Raw genomic sequence first — 7,231 nt, 5'->3', positions numbered from 1 at the left:
GGATTTGTTAATGTGCTCACAAGTGCTGTACTTTCAAAGGCTATGTGAATTTATGAGAGTGCTCTTCCGAGCCAGGCACAAAATTATGTTAGGTCGGCCTAGGCTCAGATTTTTAGTTTCAGGTTGGGATTAAGCCTGAACCAACCCAAAACAACTATTTGGGCCTTATATAAATATGGAAATAAAAATTTAATTTGTGTGAAATCTTTTGGGCTGGGACCTGCCTAAGTTAATGCTAGAGCAAGCCCAGACCAAAAATATTTTGGGCCTATCAAGCCTGTCCCGTGGGCCAAAACATCGGCCCAAACCAGAAACAATGTCTAGCTTGAGAGCCCGCGGGCTAGTCCCGACCAATAAACAACCCTAGTGCTCTTCAAATTTAGTTACAACCTACTTATTTATATCCACCTAGGCACCCTAAACACAGTTTTAAATTCTTCCCTTGATTTTGAACAAGAATGGAACATTTGGATCATGTTCACTTTCCTTTGAACCAACGTAGTATCCTGTGTTGAGGGTTTTGGCCCATCGTTCATATGTTTGCTTAAGACGTAATATGAAGCCCAAGAGATGGGTGCATCATTATAGAACACATTACAACATCCTCAAAAGCAAACTCTTTTCCCAACATTATCAGTGGCTCCAGGTGTTAAGCTATGGGTCACAAACTAGAGGTACCTCCTCAAGCAAAATGATCCCCCCTGTCACCCTCAACTGTGGAAATGAAAAGCAATCCACGAAAACAAAAAAGAAAAAACAAACACAAAAGAAAGAAACAACCAACCACAACACAAATATATACATGGTTCGGTAATGTATCTACATCTACAGGAGATGAGAGCTTCTTTACTGATAATGGAGAGTAGGGTTACACTAGCTATCTTCCTCACACCTCTCTGTTTTCTCTGATTACAAAAGAGATCTGTATTTTTCCCTTCACCCTAAAAAAAAACTCATCGCAACAATATATATCGAGTCTCGGATAAATGGTACAAATTACCGAAATACACCATATACAGATATATATCAAATCTACCTGGCTAAACACTCCTTCGGACCTCAAACCCTTTGGAGTAGTCTTTTTTACTCCACCTTGGTAGATCTATTTCCTCATAATACAAGACATCAATCCTCAATATCAACCACATCTCGATCACCAATATATTGGGCTCATCCAGTCAAGTCCTCTCGCATGAATGCGGATACGCACTGCGGAATCTAGATGTATGGGACATAAAATACATCAAAAAGTGTGTGTGTGTATGAGTAGGAAATAACAGCAATGAAATAAGTAACAACTTACTGACACTGAGATTTTATGTGGTTAACCTTTTCAGGTCACGTCTACTAGAGAAAGAGACAAATCCATTAATAAAAATTAATGGTTACAAGGTCTTCCAAGATGTAAACTTTTCTTGGGCTCTCTGATTTCTTCAAGAGAGTTTTTTCTCTTTTCTCTGAGGTTCTCTCTTTCAAAGGCTTTCTTTTTTGAAGGTCTATCTCTCTCTGAAAGAAAATGTTCTCTGTTCTTCCTCTTCTCTGCAAAAGAAGGATCAATGCATCTTCTTCTCTCTACAATGGAGAGGTTCCCACCAATAAAAAGAGACTTTTGTTAAACACACCAAGAGAGGAACAAAGCCCCATACGGCTTTTTATTTGTTCTCTCTCTAAAAGAAAGAAGGGTGAATTCTTTGACCACCTTTATTACATTTTATATCATCTTTTATGTGGACCCACGTGAGAATTTCTCTTTTGAGAAATCCCTAACCTCCTCATGTGAGGATTATCTTTGCAAGTGAGATGAGATTTTGTAATGAAATGAGAAAAATGATAAACTAAAAACATAAAAATAAAAGTTTGAGAGATTATACTTTCTCTCTGGGTCTACAAAGGAGTCCACCTCAATATCTCATCACAAGATCAAACTATTTCTTTATTCTCCAATCACTCTCTTTATAAAGCAGTAACATCTTTCCTTTAAATACAAATTACTTTGTTGTATTACTTTGCCAATATATTCTATCCAGTTTTTTTTTAGTCACTCAAATTATTGATCTAATGGCTCAAATATTTTATTTATATGCTTCATAACAATTTCATTTGTTTGCAAGGTTTAAAAAACGGATTGATGACCCGGATCGGTCACCCCAAAAATCGTGTCAGATCGGTGGATCAACGATCCAGATCAGCGAATTGGCTAGTTTCGACTTAAAAAAATTACATAAAAACACTATAATTTCTCAAAATTCTAGTTTTTTAGGTTTCTAAAAGAAATAGTGGCAATTGCATTATGATTTTTCATTATTGTGTCAAAAATATTTAAATATTGAAAACGTGTCTCATATTGAGTGTTTGTTGTCTATTAGATTTATTTTATAATTAAACTAAAGTTTAAAATGCATGATGATAATAAAATAAATAGATATTTATTTTATTATTATATTAATTTTAGAGTTTTGATTTTGAAAGAAGTTATGTGCAACAAATTTAATGGAAGAGGTTATTAGTAGAGAGAAATAGAGAGAATTTTTGTGGAATTGCATCTTTGTACTACTTAGAAAAGAGATAGAGAGATAGTTTTAGTGCAATTAATTTTAGCAGAGTTATTAATGGAACAAACTTTGTAGAGAGATTGTTAGTAGAGAGAGATACGCCAAGGTTGGAGAGAGAGAGAGTTACTCCAAAGCCAAATATTTAATACAGCTCACTATACTTCATGCGGTAGAGAAACAAATTCCACATTAACTAATTTTACATCCGCAGCCCTCATATGGACATATGCTTATGCAAATGTGGGAAATGGCTCATGCTAACCTATGCTTAAGCATGTGTTGGCCATTGCCCACTTTCAAAAAAAAATTCAAAAATGGCAAACAATATAGAGCAGTCATTTCTAGCCGGTTCAATTCTAACTGAACCGACCGGTTCTATTAGTGAGACGGCCAATTCAGGGGGGACATAGCCGGATCTTGATATATTGAAGGATCCGGATTCTATCGACGATTCTTGATCCGAATCGCTGAGTTTGTAAAACTTGCTTGTTTATGATCAGCACGGATCTCAAAGCTCTGATATCAACTTATGCATGGAGAAAAATAATGAACTAAAAACATAAAAATAAGAATAAAAGTTTGAGAGATAATACCCTCTTTTTTGGTATGCAAGAGAGTCCACCCCAAGATCTTATCACAAAATTAAACTTTTTTTTTATTCTCCACTCACTCTCTTTACACATAAGAGACAACTTTCCTCTAAATACAAATCACAAAGAATAATAAATAATAAAAACATGAAAATAAAAAATTAAGCTCTATCCATCCCATCTCTCTCTAACCACATGAATCTCTCTTAATTCATTATCCGTTAGATTTCGTAAACACCATCTAAAAGTGACGTGGCTCCCCTACCTATCTCTCTATCACACCACACAAATCATGGAATGAATTACATTTCCAAAGTCTAACATATCCTAACAATCTAAGTGAACAAGAGAAACATGCAACCTCCGGCTAAAACCAAGTATATCCTCACCAACCCAATCATTAATCCTATCGAAATCTTTTTAAAAAATAAACTTCATATTTTATCCCTTAAATTGTACAACTAAAACAAAGATAGTAATAGCCCTAAAAAAAATTAAAAACGCAAATAGCATCTTTTCTAAAATTTAGATATATACAAACAAAAATTAAAAAAACCCAATTTTTATTTGCATCATTTTGTTTACTAAAATCTCTAGACTATCTCACATGGTATTTATCTATTTACAAGAACTCAATAATTTGTATTCCCAAATTGCCCTTTAATGAGCAAAACATGGAAATCGCATGGGAGAAACATTCCTAACCCAACATCCACAAAATCATCCTTGCACCAATCTCATCCCTATACATCTTAGATGATGGAGTCAGCTTGGTTGCATCAATGGAGTTTTATCGCGACACATGGATTAGCTTGGAGACGCATTGTCATCTTGTCCATAGTTTTTAATCTCAAAATTTCAAAAATCAATAATTAAGAAGGAAACCATTGCAAATTAAGAATAAAAACATTAACTATTTTTGTCATTCAGAATTTTTATAATATCATCGTTGTCGTCATCATAGCTTTTTTTCAAATTATTTGGAGTCAGCTACACAAATTCTAGTCTGACATTCTGCCCTATCAAGTGTCATACATTTAGTAAGGCCATAAGTCCATGTACATTATTTCATTACTTCCAACCATATTTTTTTTGGCCTTGCCCTTGTTGAGCCTTCCATTTGAACTAACTCACACCTCCTAACAGAAATTGTATTGGGTCTGCATTGTCCATGGCTAGCCAGCCTACCTAACTCTACTTTCTCCCATCTTATCGCTTATTCGAAATGTATCTATTTCAAATTCTATCTCTTCTTGTCATGCCACATTCATCTCAATGACATTCATCCTGTGTTCCTTCTTGATCATCCAGTCTTCTGCCCCATAAAGCAAAATTGGTCGCACAATTATCCTATAGAACTTGCCCTTCAACAACATTGGTATTCGACGAGCACATAAACTCTAGTTGTACATCTCCACTTCGCCTACCTATCTCTAATCTCTCTATTTTTTTGGATTATCAATCTAAAATATCGAAAGCGCGCTCTTTTTGGTATTACTTAACCGTCAATCTTAACTATTTCTTCATTTATATTCATATTTCTATCATTCTTAGTGTTCAATATATTTATAATAAAACTAATTTTTATCAAGTTGTCATGTTTAGCTAAAAAATTCATATCACAAACTAAGTTATTGGTCAGCCTCCTGAGACATCAAAATGGGCACATAGCAAACTGAGGAAGAAAGCTAATTCATGGGCATATTAGGTTCCTATCTAGATATTTAAGAATAATAAATTCCAGGTAGAGGAGAAGAATATAAAAAATGAGAGTTTCTCCAATAAAATGGTCAGCTCATTAATGTAATGTTGTCTTTCAGTATTAAACTCATGAGCCTACATTGGGTGATTTGAATTTAAATTTTATCCAAATTATTCCAATGTATGACCAAATAGCTTGCTGTTTAATCTACTTAGGCCAAAATTTCTTAGGGAAGGTCTACATGTAGATATACTTTTCATTAAAAAAAATTCTTTTTTGAAATCTCTATCTTAAAAATTCCCCAAATGTGGAGAATTTTCAATCAGTGAAACAACCTTCACTATTTTGGGGATTGGTAATATGTTTTTACCTTGTTCTAATTTGACTGACTTTGAACCATCCATTTGAGGGATAGTAGATATAGGGCTTTAAAACGTCAAAAGCTTTTCCTTTTGAACTTTCCAAAGGTGAATCACATATCATCTAAAAAAACATCACACTGAGAAATTTATAAAAAAAATTGCGAAACTCCCAAGTAAAATAGAAATGTTCTTAAACTTTGTGGATCATAACTTAAGACCAAAATGCCCACCCCTTGGTCGTTGAATGTCCTCCGTCCGGCAATTGTAAATGTGTTTCGGCATATTATTGCTGCGGTCCGGCACTTGTAAATGCCAAATTGTTGTTGTGGCCTAGCCATTTGTCGGTCCGGCATAAGTTGCACGCGGCCGCAAAATTTTTGTTGTGGTCTGCCAGTTAATGTGGTATGGTTTTTGGTCCGACAGGTGTCGGACAGTCTTTGGTGATTGCTTACTGAAAGGTGGCACCTTCATGTATAGGCAAGGGTATTTCCATCCTCCAAAATGACTTTTTGACTCGAAAACTTTGCGATAAAAATTAATTTTAAGATAAAAGTTGCGACAAAAAAACTGATCGTAAAAAAACCGATTGTGGGAGGATACAAAAAAAGTTAAAGTCAATAGGGTTTTTGTAATTTTCTCTTTTCTTTTTTTTTCTTTTTTTTTCAGTCGGTGTGCCCTTTAATTTTTGTTACAAACCACTGGACATATCCCAGTCGTCCATATTGATCAAACAACCAAAGTTCCCCTCCTCTCTCTCTCTAAATAGGAAGAGCCAACTTCTTTGAATCAGATTTGAGCATCCAATCTTTAACCGGTAGCTTTGGAATAAGTCAAAAAAAAAACAGGTTCATTTATCTATCATAAACCAATTTTATTTTTTCTTATTTCATATATTTCTGGGTGATCCGGTAAGCTGAAATCCTTTATAGTTGCAAGAAATTTTTCTAGGGCTTATTTGGATTGGAGGAAATTATAAATTTTAGAGATTAGAAATCCAAAAAAACCTAAAGATTTGCAATATCAAGGATTTTTGTCATGGATTCTTCAAATCTCTTGTTTGAATATATAATACAAAAATAAATAGCCTCTTTGTAGAAAATCCCAATATAAAATTCATTGATTACTTACTGTCATTTTCATGTTCAATGTTTGGTAACAAAATTTGATACAGTTTTTTTTAAAAAAAAATAATATACCATTCCTTCTCTAAAACTCAAAATTTGGGAGTCTCTCTCTCTCAAAATTTTAATATAATTTCTCTTTAAAATTTCAATATCCTATCTCAAAAACTTAATATTTGAACATGTTTCTCTTCCTAAAAAATTGAGATAGTTTCTCTCTAAAAATTTCAAGAGCTCTCTCTCTAAAATTTAATATAATTTCTCTCTCTAAAATTTTAAGATAATGTCTCTATCTAAAACTTAAACTTTGCGATAGTTTCTCCAATGATTTTGAGATAATTACTCTCCAAAAATTTTAAGTAATTTCCATCTCTAAAATGCGATTAGTTACTCTTTAAAACTTAACATTTGAGATAATTTTTTTAAAACGTTTTAGGTACTTTCTCTCTCTAAAATATGATAGAGTTACTCTCTAATTTTAAGATGCTTTCTCTCTAAAACTTAAAATTTGAAATTATTTCTCTCTAAAATGAGATAGTTTTTCTTTTTAAAATATGATATAATTTCTCTCCCTAAAATTTCAATATTGTTTCAACTTAGAATTTGATAGTCTCTCTAAAATTTTAATATACTCCCTCTATAAACCTTAAATTTTGAAATAGATTCGAGATATTTCTCTCTAATAATTTTCTAACTATTTTATTTAATATAATTTATATCTTTAGATTTTAAGAATACTCTCTCTAAAACTTAATATTTGAAATAGTTTGTCTCTCTAAAAACTGAGAGTTTCTATCTCTAAATAATTTCTCTAAAATGTGATACAGTATCTCTTTAAAAATTTCAAGTACTTTCTCTCTCTAAAATTTGATATAGTTCCTCTCTAAAATTTGAAGATACTTTT

At 32.9% G+C, this 7,231-nt stretch overlaps 1 long non-coding RNA gene across 1 annotated transcript; it reads right to left on the bottom strand.

Moving 5' to 3' along the window:
* Window positions 1-816: 816 nt before the first annotated feature.
* On the bottom strand, window positions 817-1,702 carry LOC148783325 (uncharacterized). The gene is made up of 2 exons (XR_016049510.1): window positions 1,304-1,702; window positions 817-1,218 (listed from the first exon to the last, which is right to left on the bottom strand). It is a non-coding gene; the product is annotated as an uncharacterized LOC148783325 (long non-coding RNA).
* Between the last annotated feature and the right edge of the window lie 5,529 nt (window positions 1,703-7,231).

Source organism: Amborella trichopoda, chromosome 2, assembly GCF_054954075.1.
Source record: "Amborella trichopoda isolate Santa Cruz 75 chromosome 2, AtrichopodaSantaCruz75HAP2 v2.0, whole genome shotgun sequence".
Taxonomy (NCBI): Eukaryota; Viridiplantae; Streptophyta; class Magnoliopsida; order Amborellales; family Amborellaceae; genus Amborella; species Amborella trichopoda.
The sequence above is the reverse complement of the archived record's forward strand: the minus strand, read 5'-3'. Positions and strand labels throughout refer to the sequence as shown.